This window comes from Myxine glutinosa, unplaced genomic scaffold (assembly GCF_964187855.1).
Source record: "Myxine glutinosa unplaced genomic scaffold, kmMyxGlut1.1 SCAFFOLD_732, whole genome shotgun sequence".
Classification (NCBI taxonomy): Eukaryota; Metazoa; Chordata; class Myxini; order Myxiniformes; family Myxinidae; genus Myxine; species Myxine glutinosa.
In genome coordinates this window covers 91,327-110,037 of record NW_027616827.1, presented here as the reverse complement: position 1 = coordinate 110,037, position 18,711 = coordinate 91,327, and the positions used below count along the sequence as shown (strand labels likewise).

Here is an 18,711-nt window from a genome sequence, read left to right as displayed (position 1 = left end):
CCGGGGGTCACCGAGACCAGGTATTCACCGAGGGGACCACGTAACACAAGCTATATTAATAGTGCAATTTTGTTCTAAGTGACCTTGACCTTTGCCCTGTTAACCCCATGACCTTCGTAACTAATGCAAATTTAATTTATTTTTCATTTACAAGTGCACTGGGGTCCTAGACTGGATATATATTGCTAGTTTGCGGAAAGAAGAAGAAAATATGTACATTTATAACTACAATGATATATTTTGGTGGCCATCTTATTTTTTTTATGTTACAGATGCCAAATAACTAAAATTCAGCCTGGTAACAACCATTTTTAAATTCAGTACACTTATATGATCAAACCTAGCCAATAGCAATCACTCCTACCAAGAATGGCTCTTTCTTTCACTTTTTTGAAAATGTGCCATCTCTGCACAAACTAGCACATTGCATGAACAAACATGATACAGGTGTCCTTCCAAATGCACTTCTTTCTTCCTTGTATCATGAAGTCACAGGCCTAACATTAAGAGCATTAACCCAAATTTACATTCTTTACAAGGCCGTCTTCTCATTTCACCCAGGACCCACGACCAGTCTATGAAGGTCGCTGCAACTACATAATTGAGGATGGCAGATATGGACAGCAACAGGTATTTTTTTAAACTTCACACTCAATGTAGTCATATCATTAATGGTATGACAAATGACAATTATGACATTTATAATGACAACACATCAATGAGGGGTCAATTATATATAACATCTGCAATATGGTCCACATACATCTACAGTCATCTCCATCAGTTGTCATACCTTTAATCTTAAAACGATTATGACAATAAATAGATGTGGTCAAATAAAAAAAATATGGGCAATATGAGGTTCATCTGAAATATGGAACATGTGGTGCATCGTCCTCTGAAGCAATATGGTAACATCTGCAATATGGGGTGGAATAAACCAATGAATCCTCGTCACACCCATGGAATTATTGTTCATTCCCCCCTTTTCCCAACCCTTTTCGTATGACTGCCCCATTTTCTCCCCTCCCAGAATAAGGTTTCATGTGTAATATGTGTTGTTTTGCAGTGTACAAGATAAATACACACTATTGATGAAACACACACGTTTCTGCACTAGAATAGTGACTTGCAACAGAAAGTGTACAGAAACGACAAGCCTTTGTGTCAAAAATGCTTCAATTTACCAAATAAGACTGTTTTTGCATGAATAAGGTTTATTGTGCAATATGTGTTGTTTTGTTGTGCTCAAGCTAAATGCACACTATTTCATGAAACACACACGTTTCTGAACTAGAATAGTGACTTGCAACAGAAAACGTGCAGAAATGTGCCTTTGTGTCATAAACAATTCGATTCATAAAACAAGACTATATTAACATGAACAAGCGTTACGCCTAGGTCCCCCGCCGATGAAGTGATGTGAGTTGACAAAGTGGAAGACGCAATGCGGCCATCTTGGATTTTGACGTGGCGACCCAATTTTCAATGGCGTTCTTCCTTATGCGTAGATACACCCACACACGAGATTAGAAGTTAGTAGTTTGTTTATATTTCAAGATATTTCGCTCACAAGGTTCAGACATATATATGGTGGCGGCCATCTTGGATTTTGACGTGGCGACCCAATTTGCAATAGCATTCTTCCTTCTGCCTAGATACAGCCACACACCAGATTATAAGTTGGTACTTCGCTTATTTTTCAAGATATTCCACTCACAAGGTTCAGACATACATGGCGGCGGCCATCTTGGATTTTGACGTGGCGACCCAATTTTCAATAGCGTTGTTCTTTATGCCTAGATACACCCACACACCAGATTAGAAGTTAGTACTTCGCTTATTTTTCAAGATATTTCGCTCACAAGGTTCAGACATACATGGTGGCGGTCATCTTGCATTTTGACGTGGCGACCCAATTTTCAACAGCGTTCTTCCTTATGCCTAGATACACCCACACACCAGATTAGAAATTGGTACTTCGCTTATTTTTCAAGATATTCCGCTCACAAGGTTCAGACATACATGGCGGCAGCCATCTTGGATTTTGACGTGGCGACCCAATTTTCAATGGCGTTCTTCCTTATACGTAGATACACCCAAACACCAAATTAGAATTCGGTCCTTCGCTTACACACGCACGCACGCATGGACGCACGCACGCATGGACGGACGGACGGACGCACACACGGACGGAGGGGAAAACCATAGTCCCCCTTTCGCTCGCGTAAGATTTGTTGTGTAATATGTGTTGTCTTGCTGTGTACAAACAAGGTAGAGACACACTTTTCTGCACAAAAGTAACATGCATCAAAAAGAACGTGCACAAAAGATGAGTTTTTTGTCAAAAACACTTCCGTGAAGAAAACATGGCTGTTTTTGCATAAACAAGGTAAGATTTGTTGTTGTGTGTTGTTTTGTTGTGTTCAAGCTAAATACGCATTATTTTATGACACATATGCGTTTCTGCACTGGAGTAGTGACTTTCAACAGAGAACATACACAAACAACCAGCATTTTGTCAAAAATGTTTCTATAAAGCAAACAAAGTTGGTTTTGCACGTATATGGTTTGTTGTGGAATTATGTGACGTTTCACTGTGCACAAGCTAAATGCACATTGTCTGATGAAACACACACGTTTCTGAACTAAATAGTGACTTGCAACAGAAAATGTGCACAAACAACAAGCTTTTCGACAAAAACGCTTTTGTTAAGATAACAAGGCTGTTTTTGCCTGAACAAGGTTTGTTGCGCAATATGTATTGTTTCACTGTTCACAAGCTGAATGCACATTATTTTATGAAAAACATACGTTTCTGCAAAAGAATAGTGATTTGGAACAGAAAATGTGCAGAAATAACAAACCTTAGTGTCAAAAACGCTTCTATTTAGCAAACAAGGCTATTTTTGCACGAATATGGTTTCTTGTGTAATTTGTGTTGTTTTGCTGTTTTCAAGCTAAATGCACATTCTTTTATGAAAAACATTCGTTTCTGCACAAGAATAGTGATTTTGAACAGAAAATGTGCAGAAACAACAAACCTTTGTGTCAAAAACGCTTCTTTTAAGAAAACAAAGCTCTTTTTGCTTGAATTAGGCTTCTTGTGCAATATGCGTTGTTTTGTTGTGTTCAAGCTAAATGCACACTATTTGATGAAACACACACGTTTCTGAACTAGAATAGTGACTTGCAACAGAAAACGTGCAGAAACGTGCCTTTGTGCCTTTGTGTCATGAACAATTCGATGAATAAAACAATACTATTTTAACATGAATCAGGTTTGTTTTGCAATATGTGTCTTTTTGCTGTGTACAAGATGGACACAAACGCTCCTCTGTTAAAAAGTGACTTGCAACAAAAAGAAACTTGCACAAACTACAAGCTTTTTATCAAAAAGGCTTCTGATGAGAAAATAATGCAGTTTTTGCCTGAATAAGGTTTGTTGTGTTATATGTGTTGTTTCACTGTTCACAAGCTAAATGCACTTTATTTTATGAAAAACGTAAGTTTCTGCACAAGAATCGTGATTTTGAGTAGAAAACGTGCATAAACAACAAACCCTTGTGTCAAAAAAATGCTTCTATTTAGCAAGCATGGCTATTTTTGCACGAATATTGTTTCTTGTGTAATATGTGTTGTGTTGCTGTGTACAAAGTGGACAAAACTGTTTTCTGTTCAAAAGTGACTTGCAACAAAAAAAAACGTGCACAAACAATTTTTTTTTTAACGCTCCCGTTTAGAAAACATGGCTGTTGTTACATGGACAAAGTAGGATTTGTTGTGTAATATGTGTGGCTTTGCTGTGTACAAACAAGGTCGAGACACACACTGTTTTGTTGAAAAGTGACGCAACAAACAAAATGTGTGCAAACAATCTATCATTTTCTCAAAAACACTTCTGTTAAGAAAACATGGCTGTTTTGCATGATCAAGGCAGGATTTGTTGTTTAATATGCGTTGTTTTGCTGTGTTCAAGCTAAGTACGCATTATTTAATGACACATATGCGTATCTGCACTGGAGTGGTGACTTTCAACAGAGAACATACCCAAACAACCAGCTTTTTGTCAAAAACGTTTCTATTTAGCAAACAAGGCTGGTTTTGCACGAATAACGTGTCTTGTGTGATATGTGTTGTTTCACTGTGTACAAGCTAAATGCACATTATTTGATGAAACACACACGTTTCTGAACTAGAATAGTGACTTGCAACAGAAAATGTGCACAAACAACTATCTTTTTGTCAAAAACTTTTCTGATGAGAAAACAAGACTATTTTTGCATGAATCAGGTTTGTTGTATAATATGTGTTGTTTTGCGGTGTACACGGTAGACACACACACTTTTCTGCACAAAACTAGCATGCATCAAAAAAAAAACGTGCACCAAAAATGAGCTTTTTGTCAAAAACGCTTCCGTGAAGAAAACATGGCTGTTTTTGCATGAACAAGGCAAGAATTGTTGTTGTGCGTTGTTTTGTTGTGTTCAAGCTAAATACGCATTCTTTTATGACACACGTTTATGAACGAGAATAATGTCTTGCAACAGAAAGTGTGCACAAACAACAAGCTTTTTGGCAAAAACACTTCTGTTAAGAAAAGGAGGCTGTTTTTGCATGAATAAGGTAAGTTTTGTTGTGTAATATGTGTTGTTGTGCTGTGTACAAACAAGGTAGAGACACACAGTGTTTTGTTCAAAAGTGACTTGCAACAAACAAAACGTGTGCAAACAAGCTATCATTTTCTCAAAAAACGCTTCCATTAGGAAAACATGGCTGTTTTTGCATGAATAAGGAATGATTTATTGTGTAATATGTGTTGTTGTGCTGTGTGCAAAATGTGTAGTTTTTCTGTGATCAAACAAGGTAGAGACATACCCTGTCTTGTTCAAAAGTGACTTGCAACAAACAAAACGTGCGCAAACAAGCTATATTTTTGTCAAAAACTCTTCTGACGAGAAAACAAGACTATTTTTTTTTTACATGAATCAGGTTTGTTGTGTAATATGTGTTGTTTTGCGGTGTCCAATGTGGACATGCACACTTTTCTGCACAAAAGTAACATGCATTAAAAAAAACGTGCACAAAAAATGAGCTTTTTGTCAAAAACGCCTCCGTTAAGAAAACATGGCTGTTTTTGCATGAACAAGGACATTTGTTGTTGTGCGTTGTTTTGTTGTGTTCAAGCTAAATTCGCATTATTTTATGACACGCTCTTTTATGAACTAGAATAATGTCTTGCAACAGAAAATGTGCACAAACAACAAGCTTTTTGGCAGAAACACTTCTGTTAAGAAAAGGAGGCTGTTTTTGCATGAATAAGGTAAGATTTGTTGTGTAATATGTGTTGTTATGCTTTTTGTAATATGTGTAGTTCTGCTGTGTACAAACAAAGTAGAGACACAACGAGAATAATGTCTTGCAACAGAAAATGTGCACAAACAACAAGCTTTTCGACAAAAAACGCTTCTGTTAAGATAACAAGGCTGTTTTTGCCTGAACAAGGTTTGTGGTGCAATATGTATTGTTTCACTGTTCACAAGCTAAATGCACATTATTTTAGGAAAAACATACGTTTCTGCAAAAGAATAGTGATTTGGAACAGAAAATGTGCAGAAATAACAAACCTTCGTATCAAAAACGCTTCTCTTTAGCAATCCAAGCTATTTTTGCACGAATATGGTTTCTTGTGTAATTTGTGTTGTTTTGCTGTTCACAAGATAAATGCACATTCTTTTATGAAAAACATTCGTTTCTGCACAAGAATAGTGATTTTGAACAGAAAATGTGCAGAAACAACAAACCTTTGTGTCAAAAACGCTTCTTTTAACAAGCTTTTTGCTTGCTCTTTTAACAATTTTAACAATCTTTTAACTAATCTAATCTTTTAACAATCTAATTTTTGCTCTTTTAACAAGCTTTGCTTTGCTTTAACAAACTTTTTGCAAACGTAAGTTTCTGCACAAGAATCGTGATTTGGAGTAGAAAACGTGCATAAACAACAAACCCTTGTGTCAAAAAACGCTTTTATTTAGCAAGCACGGCTGTTTTTGCACGAATATTGTTTATTGTGTAATATGTGTTGTGTTGCTGTGTACAAGGTGGACAAAACACTTTTCTGTTCAAAAGTGACTTGCAACAAAAAAAAACGTGCACAAATAATTTTTGTTTTTTTAACGCTTCCGTTAAGAAAACATGGATGTTGTTACATGAACAAGGCAGGATTTGTTGTGTAATATGTGCGGCTTTGGAGTGTGTATAAACAAGGTCGAGACTCACACTGTTTTGTTCAAAAGTGACTTGCAACAAACAAAACGTGCGCAAACAATCTATCTTTTTCTCAAAAACGTTTCCGTTAAGAAAACATGGCTGTTTTGCATGATCAAGGCAAAATTAGTTGTTTAATATGCGTTGTTTTGTTGTGTTCAAGCTAAATAAGCATTATTTAATGACACCTATGCATTTTTAAATTGGAGTGGTGACTTTCAACAGAGAGCATACACAAACAACCACCTTTTTGTCAAAAACGTTTCTATTTAGCAAACAAGGCTGGTTTTGCACGAATAATGTGTCTTGTGTGATATGTGTTGTTTCACTGTGTACAAGCTGAATGCACATTATTTGATGAAACACACACTAGAATAGTGAACTGGAATAGTTTCTGAACTAGAATAGTGACTTGCAACAGAAAACGTGCAGAAACGACAAGCCTTTGAAAAGGCTTTGATTAAGAAAATAAGAGTATTTTTACATGAATCAAATGTGTTGTGTTATATGTGTTGTTTTGCTATGTCCAAGGTAAATACGCACTATTTGATGAAACACAGACGTTTCTGCCCTAAAATAGTGACTTGTAACAGAAAACTTGCATATACACGTTTGAAGAAGGTTATTTTCACATATCTTCTTCATTTCTGCTGCTCACTGAGCTTTTGTCCATAGTCCATTGTAGTATTGCTCTCAATGATCAGCTGAATCCCTTGCATCACATCTGTTTCTCCTTGATGATGTGAAATCTAAGGCTTTCAAAGTTATTGGAATCTCCTATGATGAGTCAGGAGCATAATATCTGTTGCTTTAACATCACAGGCGGTGGTCTCGCACCTTTTTGCTGCCTCGTCTCCAATTTTGCTCTCTCTTCACCCTATGTCTTCCAACCCCCCACCCCCCCCCCCCACCTCCCCCCCCCCCCCCACCCCGTTCTTCAAGTAACACTCTACTGGTCAAAAGTTTTAGAATGCCTCAATTTTTCCAGTTTTCATTGAAATTTAAGCAATTCAAGTCCAGTGAATAACCTGAAATGGTACAAAGGTATATATACCATATAATCCATATATATATATATATATATATACCATTATAACCCTTAAAAGTGTAGGTCTTTCCTTTAGAGAAATTGCAAACAAAGCCAAGGTGTCAGTGAGTACAGTTTCTTACATCATCAAAAGGCACTTGGAAACTGGAGGAAACTCTGACAGGAAGAGGTCTGGCAGACCCAAAGCAACAACAGAATCAGAAGACAAGTTTCTGAGAGTCAACAGCTTGCGTGATCGGCGGCTCACAGGACAACAGCTTCAAGCACAGCTTAACACTGGTCGAAGTAAGCAAGTCTCAGTTTCAACTGTGAAGAGAAGACTTCGAGCAGCAGGTTTGACGGGTCGAGTGGCAGTAAGAAAGCCATTGCGAAGATGGCAAAATAAGAAAAAGAGGCTTGCCTTGGCCATGGAGCACCTCCAGTGGATTACTGAAGACTGGAAGAAGGTCTTGTGGACCGATGAATCAAAATTTGAAATCTTTGGTTCATCACGCAGGATTTTTATACGCCATCGAGTAGGCGAAAGGATGGTTCCTAAGTGTGTGACACCAACTGTCAAACATGGAGGAGGAAGCATGATGGTCTGCGGCTCTGTTGCTGGATCCAGAGTCGGCGACTTGCACAGTGACTGGCACCCTGAACCAAAAGGGCTACCGCAGCATTTTGCAGCGCCATGCCATACCCTCTGGTATACACCTAGTTGGTCAGGGGTTCATCCTACAGCAAGATAATGACCCTAAACACACCTCCAGGCTATGTCAAAACTACCTTCGAGGAAAAGAACAAGACGGTAGGCTTCAAATCATGGAATTACCAGCACAGTCTCCAGACTTAAACCCCATCGTGCTGATTTGGGATGAACTGGACAGAAGGGTGAAAGCAAATCAACCTCCAAGTGCAACACATTTGTGGGAACTTCTGCAACAGTGTTGGGAAGAACTTCCCGAACAATATTTGATTTCCATGGTAGACAGAATGCCATGAGTGTGTTCGGCGGTTATATCTGCAAAAGGTGGCTACTTTGCTGAGTCAAATATTGAGATTAAATTTTGTTAAACAAAATGATTCTATGATTTCTTTTTATCTCCAATTGTTTATTCGTTCTATGCTTAATTTCAGAGTACATTGAGACATTAAACTGCGTAAATTTCAATAAAAACTGGAAAAACTGAGGTGTTCTAAAACTTTTGACTGGTAGTGTATATATATATATATATATATATATATATATATACATATATATATATACATATATATACATATATATATATACATATATATATACATATATATATATACATATATATATACATATATATATATATATATATATATATATATATATATATATATATATATATATATATATATATATATATATATATATATATATATATATATATCCAGGGGCCGGCACTTGTAAACTCAATTTTTTAAAGATGGCACCCGGAGGAATTATCATTTTTATGACAGTTTTTAGTGCCTGGGTCTGGGCACTTAAATTATGGGTTCGTTCTATAATTTTTCAACAATTAAATTGCAACAAACCTGTCTCAGTTAACTGTAATGTGTGAAGAAAGCACAGATTTTTTGCAGCATCAACAACCACAGAAAATGTGTTTCAAGATCAAATTTTTGCATTTCTTTTTCGGCCTTGCCTCAAACCAAATGCTTAACTAGTGTGCCTGAATGGACTTAATCACATTTTGCACTGACTGTGATGCGCTAAAAGGCATATGGGCTCAACTAGCTCAGGTGGGTGGCTTTAAACACAGTTCAATGAAGTTGGCCTGTTTAACCATTTTAACAAAGTGGTCTATTTTAACCTTACATGCATATTACACCTAATTCAACCATGGGTTGATTTTATACCTTGCATGCCTATTATGTCCAACTCAGGCACACCACCTCCTGAGGGTGTTTTTGCCCATACCTACATATATTTTAATCTCTATCGTTCATTCTAAGGCGTTTAAAAATTTATGTCGCACCCAGGCAGCTTTGTGCAGCAATGTAATAGGGTTATAAATTTTGCATTTAAAATACAATCTATCTAGCCCAGTGAATCTCTGCATTGTTAAATTGTCTTTCTTGTAACTTATCGTCACTTATTGCTATTCACATCTTCAATCTCTAAGTTCCCTTTTTTCACATTTTTTTTGGCGGTGTTGGGAGTGGGTGAGGGAAGATATGTTTGATTTTTCGATAATGAGCATTTTCATTCCAATTTCCTCTTTCTCACAATGTATGCATGTGCAGGTACGCTGCATCAGGGCTGATGGGTCATGTTTACTGCAGGTGCCCAGTCAGAGCTGTTACTGCTGTGATTTATACTCCTGCAGCAAGTGAGATTTTCCTGTTCATTTGCACGATTCTGCTGCACATTCACTTATTGTCGTTGATGTCAAACGGATTCACTCATTGCATGTGTCCTACTCATTGAAACGTCATACTTGATGCCACTCCTACAAAAAGCTTTCACTTAGACAGTGCCTTGCCAGAATACTCGTATACTGAACATCCATGATTGTACACCATGTTTATTTTAACAATCTGTGATACAACTACAATCAAACTGACTACATATATTAGTGTCTGCTTGGATGTCAATTGGCATCATATAGTTCTTGAATATATGAAGGCATCAAATCACGGATATTGTTTCTGATGACCAAATCCAGATTTTTCCAAATATTAAGTATAATTTATTGCAGCACTTGCATATTATGGGGCAGAAGTTGTATTTTTGAAAGCTCCCTGTATTTTGTGCACAAACAATAATATTTTGTGGCTTTTTTTTTTATTATTATTTTTTTGTCTGTCAAACAATATTTGTATGAGAAAATATTTTCCATTTTTTTCTTGTATTTTTGAAAGAATATGTTCCAAGACTGACTCATCTAATGGTGTTCACGTGAGGACACCGTGATGCCCAGGAAAAATTTGTGATTCCCTACATGCCAAATGTCCAGCATCACCTTTGTCTGGATGACACGAAATGCGATGCAACTTCTTCCCTGGGCACCACAGAGTCCTCATATTAATGTCACAAGACGTGTCTTGGAACACATGGATTGGAAGCTGTAGAAAAGCCAAACTTTGGCAAATAATACACAACAGCTGCAAGAGAATCTACTCCACATTTGTCAAAATCTGGATCAGACTCTCACACAGAATATCATTGATTCAATGCCATCTTGTGTTCAAGTCCTGTATATGCTAAGGAACATTATAAAAAATACTAATACGTGTAGTCCATCTATTTGTGTTCATATTACACATATTAAAATATAGTTTAATATCAGAGGTGTTCATTTAATTCTGGCAGGACATTGTACATGATTTCTGTATTATTCCTGTGGCTAAACGAATCATAAATGAATAAGGGAAATTTTATTTCACATATTTAAATTTGCACAAGGAAGCACTGTTTCCTGTTTCTATAGGTTAGCTTGGTTTGTGTTCCCCTCTGATGTAATGTCTCATTAAGTTTAAATCCCAGGTTCTTATTCTATATACTATACTACATTTGGCCTTTGCCAAGTAAGGTCTTTCTAATTCATGTTGAGTATACAGTACACTGATGTGTACAAATTGTATTTCTCATAGTTGAAGGAAATTTAATATAAATCACAAGAGCCTTCGGTCAAAGTAAAAAATGTAATAAAGTTTCTCTCGATCAACTGCTTTCAATGTTTCATCACTCCTCAATTCCCATTCTTCATATCATCTCGTCCTCATCCCTCCTGCTCCTTCCAGCCTTCATCACTGCTCCTAATCCACCCTCCCTTCCTTTTTTCTTTCTCTTGCTCATTTCCATCATTTATGTCTCACACCTTGCCCAGGGCCCATACTTCTGGATCATATTATCTGTACGAGGGAGTTTCTGGCTGCTGGTCCATTGTCTCTATTCATCACCTCCTTTGGGCTACCACAGTTCTCAATATACTTGGAGGGCTATTTGGGATCATTACTGCAGCTCTCCTGGGAGACATTCGTGGGGTATGTAGAAAAGGAGTGAAAGTTTATATAGAACTAGTAATGGTGGAATAAGACAGGTGAATTTTGTTTAAAGCATAGTCAGAAATTGCATAAATATGTAAAACATTTATTGTTGAATCGTTGAATCCATAAATCAAATGAGAAAGAAGGGGAACAAGAGCGAGAATTGCTTTGCAATACATGTCCCCTACAGGTGTGATATTTTCTAAGTCCAAAAAGGGAATAACTGAAAAATTGACGAATCGCGCTGAAACTCGAACGTGTTCTGTAACTTGTCATAATAAAGCCATGTACCAAGTTTCAGTTGAATATGTTGAAGGGAATGGGGGAAAAGTCTGGAAAACCACAGTTGAGACAGACAGACGGATGGAGAGTAAACCTATATAGTCCCCGCCGGTGAATCCAGTATGGGACTAATAATGACAGAGTCGGGGACGACTGCCAACAGCTCAAAGTTGTAAAATGTAACCACAGGTTGATTGTTTATTTTTGGGTAGTATATTGTAACTCAATAAATTACCTCCATAATAAAATTATTCCTGAGCGTGTTTGGAAATTCAAGGTATGTTTTCATGTTTTTGTGCTTCTATAATAGCTAAAATGAACAAGTACCAACAACTTTTAAACTTCTCAACTTCTGGATACATAATCCACTGGAGCCTAAAGTCGCATTTACATTGTCACATTACCAAAAGGACGCGGATTGCGTTCTTTTGTCATATTTGTCATGTCGCGTTGCCCCAAAAGGACGCGGATCATAGAGCACCAGGAATGGCACTGGAGAATAAATGAATGGGCAGCAGTCGTGCAAATCCACCTCTCACCCCCTTTTAAAACTCCTCATAAAATAAAAAGCCAGGTTTGTCTTGATTTCAAGTGAAATGTTAAATGTAACTTTGACAAATTTTGGATATAATCTACCATATAATACACAATGTCAGATGTCAGCTCCCCTTCATAAGGGTAGGGTTTAAAGGCCAATCATTTAACACAAATGTGTGTTCACTACAGTCTATCTATGAGGATAACACACTCGAAAAACATTTTCCATAAAAGAGTAGGGTCTTCTATTGGAATTGTAGATGGTGGCTTGCAAACCGAGCCTCAAGGGCGGTATACAGAAGCATTTTTTTTTTTTATAACAATAAATACAGGGCACAGGGAGGTAAATTCGCTGCACATGATGTGCAACACATTCAGAGTAAAACGAATGTTCATTTACATCCGTACGGTGTCTAATAAATAAAGAAGATATACACACACCTGACACTAGGCCGAGGCTTCAGACTTTGGCACCCTCACGCGGCTGCACCGTCGAATAAACTGTTCCAACCCGTAACTTTGACGAGCTTTTTACTAGTTTCATATAATATGGAATATCCTTGTTGATTTTCTGTCTTTTGCTTTAATCTAACTCTCGCTCTCTTTACTTCTTCCTCCCTCCTCTACTGTCGCATATCACCTTATTTTCCTGCTCTAGCAAACTCTTCGAAGTCGGCCTCCTGATAATTCATTTGCAGCGCTTCAGCCTCAACAGCTGGTCACTTTCACAAGCTTCTGCCCTACATCCTACCCTGCCATTGACAGTCAAGTATGTTAATACAGTAGTAGTAGTAGTAGTAGTAGTAGTAGTAGTAGTAGTAGTAGTAGTAGTAGTAGTAGTAGTAGCTGGTATGAGGGACTTGAAGGAGGGGTTTTACACTGTGGTGGAGGGGAGGAGGTGTTGCGAATGGGACAAGATATTGCGATAAAGAAGACTTGATGAATTTTTGGGAAAAGTAATTTGCTAACTACTTTCAAATGTATTATGTGATGACCTTTAAAAGGCTTGTTGGACTAGTTGGAATGATGCACATCCATGAGGAGATTGTGCCAAGATAGGGGACTCACTATGACCAATTTGCCTCTGTTTCATTGCCAATGAGATATGTTTGTGCCAAGCACTTGAAGGTAAGGCAACCATCTCTGTGTCATTTGTCCAACAATGTATCCTGTCCCCCAGAGAATGCTTTTCTATGAGGTCGAAGAGTCACCATTTTGACGAGTCTCTCGAGTTATAATGCGTTGTTATCATTTCCTGGCAGGAATAGAAAGAATACGGGGTTTGCTATTGCAAGGCGGTGTGCACTTGAAAGCCTGTGCCCCATGTTCAGCCATTTTGTGAATCAGTGGCAAGCTTATCAGTCACTAAAATACAACTTGGTCGGCAGCTGATAGCTGTATGCTTATTATGTTATAAACATATATGTAGATTGGCATATCGGATAAAAATGACCATTTGATGCCATCAGAAGAAACTGCTAACAGACCTAAGACATTCACATACAACCTTTAATTGGAGAATTCAAACTATCCTGTGAGCTACTTGATAACAATTAGCAGGACTTGATCGATGAAATGTCTTTACCTACATTTGAGCTGTTGGCGGAACATCAAGGACAAAGACACATCCAATGTTTGATAAAGAATAAAATCATTGATGTTTTCATTTATCTAAACTAAAGGCTTGTAAGTAGAGAATATATATGTATTATGTATATATATAGTAATGTTAGCATACTTGTGCATAGAACTATATACCTATGTACTGTATTTACATCTAATTTGATTTTGTCTCTTTCTTCTCTCCACCTTTTCCCGTTTTCCAATTCCCCCACTCTTTCCGCTATGCTTCATCACCATAGACTTCTGGTCCATTCATAACTTCACCTCTCCCAGGGTGTCCTTCTTCTAATCCCTCTCTTAACTCGGATTCAAATACTACAATCATTCCCAATGCACCACCCCTCTATCTAAGCTCTCTTTCTCCAGCTGCTGGTACTGAAAAGCCCCCTCCATATGCCCCTTAGCAACTCAAGAGAAGGATCTGAAGAGTCTGACAAGGAAGAGGTAAAGATTAATAGTAAGGGAAACATATGAAAATCTGTTAACTAAATTGTTACCAAAAAATTTCTTCACCAATATGTTTGTAAAGGTGTGTAATAACATGTGTTAAAATGTTGAAGGTCAACTCCCGTGGGAAACCCAGAAAAAAAGCTGTTGAATTCGGGTACCGAAAAATTATTTTCGAGAATTTTTATTTTTTTTAATCGGCCCTTAAGTAACTTATGAGGGGTCAAATAAGGGTTTTTCATGATTCTGAGTTGATTGTTAACATTTATATTTCACCACAGACTCCTTTGTGGAAAAATAATTTCTAAATATATCTCATTTTCTACTTTGCAGGACATGCAGTCTAGCAATATGGATGAAGACGTTACTCCACCTGTGCTCAATTGCTTCATCTGTGCACGCTCGGATACACCAGCTGAAAGGCTCATACAGGCAACTCCAAAGGGATACTCAACTTTATTGAAACAAGCAGAAACTGTCGAAAATGTTACTGTTGTGGAACGTATGAAGGAGGCTCAAAAGGAAGGAAAACTGAGGTACCACCAGAAGTGTAAAAATGATCTGTACAACAACTTTGTTGCAACCACCAAGAAGTCAGCTCAAGCATCAAAGGCAGAGAAAGAGTCATCAAAGTTGAAGAGAAGACGCACTACTTGTGAGTTCAGTTCATCAACTGGCTCCAGTTCTAGAAGATCACAGTCAGTTGACCTCCTGTATAAGGATGTATGCATTCTTTGCAACCAACCAGCCCAGCTCTACAAAAATAATCCAGCACAAGCTAGAAAGAAATACAGAGTGCCAGATAATTTGACTGCAGATACACTGAAGGCAAGCTTGCTGAAGACAGCACGGAGTCGCGGGGATGACTGGGGCACTGAAGTCACTGGACGCCTGGAAGGGATCGACGACTTGGTAGCAGAAGAAACACTGTACCATTTGCGATGCAAACTTATGTTTGCGAGAGGTGACAGTTTGTCCAAGACTGATGAGGAAGGAAAAAGGAAGAGAGGACAGAGGAGTATTGATGAGGAGCGAGAGGCAGTTTTTATTGAATTCTGCGAATGGTTAGACTCAGAATTAGAGCATGGGGTAATGAACATGGACCAAGTCCATGAAAAGCTGCAGGAGTTTGATCAGTCACCAGAGAAGAGCCTTTCTTATTCAAAGCATTGGCTAAAGATAAAACTTCTAGAGAAATACGAAGACACCTTGTATTTCACAACACAGGAAAGAAGGGCAGATGTACTCTGTCTCAAAGATGGCACCGACAATATTCTGCGAGAGCATCATGCTAATCTTGACCATGGAGATGAGAAGACTCAGATCATAAAGACGGCACTCAAGTTCATATCCAATGATATTGCCTTGATTGATTTAGGTCCAAAGTCATACCCCACCACACACAGTATGACTGACATCGATAGTCAGCTGACACTTGTTCCTGCAAGCCTTCAGATGTTCTTGAGACCGATTGTCAAGACAGACGAAAGAGTTGCCGTTTGGGGGCAGAATTTTATTAAGGCCTGTCGACCTCGGTCTGGAGTATTGCCACACCAAATGGGGCTTGCCATACAACTTGATCATAGATTTGGGTCAAAATGGATGCTCAACAAGTTCCACCCGCTGGGATACACTGAGTCTTACACGGAGACACAAAACTACAAATACTGCTTCCTTAATAGTAGGAGTGGAGATGATGTTCCAGATACTTCTGGCACTCTTGACACCATTGTGGAGGAAACCGATGAACAGATCAATGATGAGGTTGCGGTTGATGCTGCGCTTGAGGATCAATCAGTGATGACAGCCAAAGTGCCAGCCAGTGAAAGTGAATTGTCAAGTAATGATCAGGTGGTCTTTATGGAGGTTGGGGAAACAAACAATGCAGTCACTCAGTTTGTTGGAGACAATATAGATTTAAACATCTATATTGATTGATTTAGGTCCAAAGTCATACCCCACCACACACAGTATGACTGAGTGACTGCATTGTTTGTCTGGAGATCTCGTTTGGAGATCTCGCGAGATCTCGGAGACGGTGGGAGGGATTTTCGAAGCTCCACACGGTCTCCACGTTTTTCGAAGTTAAGTCTGTTCACAATTGTATTTTGTCGAAACTGTATTTATCTTTCGGTGTGTGAAGTTATTGTGTGCAACTTTGGTTGTTTCTCGGTGTTTATCTTTCATAAATTGATCGTCTGTTTGCCGTGTCGTGTCTTGAGGCCTTGTACAGTGTGCACTGTACAACCTTGAGGCTTTGTTTTTCTCTCAGCGGTCCGTCGTTTGTGATCCAATAACTTTCGTTCTCTGTATTCCCAGGCTTTTCACCCATAGCCTACTTCCTTGTGTAAATCTCAACTCAAAAAAAAAAAAAAAAAAAAAAACATTTCCTTCTCTGTTCTCATTCGTTTATTCATTCTTATTCGTTCGTTCGTTCTTCGACCACGTGTTTCTCCCCCATTTCCCCCAGATAGTTTTCACTCATTAACCTTCAATGTTTACACTTTCCCCTCAAGTTATGTATTCCGTCATATTTTATAACACCTTTTTCTTCTTCTTCTTTAAAAGGCTGCTTTCGACTTGCTCACCAAATCAATTCATCCCAAAAAAAATATCCATCTCCTATAGTGCCTTTTTTCTACATTCCCTAAACTCTCCTGCACTCCATCCTCCATCCAGCGTCCTTAAACGTATTTTTAACTCGAAGGTCACAAGAAACTCATTTTGCAATAAATGTTCGTTTCCCATAAATCGTACACTTTCAAAAATCCAATCTCACCCCTCCCCTCCAGATCTTCCCCATAACCCCTCCCCTCCAAATCTTCCCCATCACCCCTCCCCTCCAAATCTTCCCCATCACCCATCCCTTTCAAATCTCCCCCCTTGCCCCCTCCCTCCTAAACTACCCCCTCACCCCTCCCCGCCAAGACGCCCCCTCGCCCCTCCCCTCCTAGACTCCTGCCTCACCCCTCCCCTCCAAATCTCCCCCATATCCCATCCCTTTCAAATCCCTCCCCTTGTCCCTTCCCTCCCAAACTCCCCCCTCACCCCTCCCCTTCAAATCTCCCCACCCTCATTGCTTCTCAATTTCCCCCCTCTCACTCCCCCTCCTCAAAGCGTAATCCCCGCTTCTTCCCCCTTCAAACTCTCACCTCCATCTCCCCCAACCTTCTGCCTCGCTCTTCCCCCTCCTCAAATTACACCTCATTGTGGCTCACCCAATCACCATCAAACCTTTTGTCCGCCCCATCCTTCCCTTTCTCCGAGCTATTCTGAAATCTCTGACACACCTTCAACAGCTCTCCCTATCTCTTCCACCTCTTCCACATTTTACCCTACCCCTCCTCCCCCCTGTTCTGTATCTGATGCTCCCCCTTCCTCTTCATTAACGGTATGGACCTCAAACATCCGGGGCCTTCGTTCAAACTTAACTGATCTCTCCATACAGGTTGCTTCTGTCAAACCAGACGTGATCTGCTTAACAGAAACTTTCCTCCTTTATGATGTCTCTGATTCCATAGTATCTCTCCCGGGCTACTCCCTCCTCCGGTATGATAGACCTGAGCCTCGTCCTGGAGGCGGGGTTGCTATCTTTATCAAAAACTCTCTTCCTCACTCGCCCTGCACTGCACTCTCTCCACCTCACCCCCAGGAATACCTCTGGCTACGGCTTCCCCTTCGCTCCCACCTCTTGTTCATATGTGTGTTGTACCGTCCACCAAACAGTGATGACTCCATCTACATCTCGCTGTCTGATGATATGGACCAACTTCTATCTACTCATCCCAACTCTCTCTTCCTCATATGTGGTGATTTCAATTGTCACCATGCCAGTTGGCTGGGTGTGGGTAACTCTCTCACCAGCCATGGCTCTTCAGCAAAGGACTTCTGCGACTCACTGGGACTGACACAATCTGTCAATTTCCCGACCCGGATCTCAGTCAACGGAACATCTTCTCTTCTGGACTTGGTTATGACTAACTTCCCTGAAATTGTCTGCTGCTCTTCTTCTGCTCCGATCGGATCATCTGATCATGTCCTTGTTAAAGTGGACATCTCTCTGACCATCCTCAGGGAGCCTGCTCAGCGTCGACGAGTCTGGCATTTCACTCAGGCCAACTGGCACGGTCTTCAAGCAGCCATCAATCATCTGGACTGGTCTCCCATCTCTACCACCTCTGACATCAACTCATCCTGGGAATTCTTCCAAAGTAAATTGCTCTCTCTCATGCACAGATTTATCCCATCTCGTCTTCAGTTGTCATACCCTTCCTCCCGTCCATGGTACACGGAATCTTGTGGTGAGGCTGTTGCCCAGAAACAACTTGCCTTCGTCTCCTGGAAAGCAAATCCAACGGAAGGAAATCTCATTTCCTTTCACAAAGCCCGAAACAAGTGTGTGTCCACCCTCAGGAGAGCCAGGAAACAATATCTCTCCGTTCTCAAGACCGAACTCTCTTATCTGTCTCCCTCTTCCAAATCTTGGTGGCATCTGGTCAAAT

The 18,711-nt window shown here is 39.4% G+C and overlaps 1 long non-coding RNA gene across 1 annotated transcript; it reads left to right on the top strand.

The window, feature by feature from the left end:
• The first annotated feature begins 600 nt into the window (after nt 1-600).
• Nucleotides 601-11,194, top strand: LOC137419293 (uncharacterized). The gene is made up of 3 exons (XR_010982820.1): nt 601-630; nt 9,575-9,660; nt 11,161-11,194. It is a non-coding gene; the product is annotated as an uncharacterized LOC137419293 (long non-coding RNA).
• Nucleotides 11,195-18,711: the final 7,517 nt, after the last annotated feature.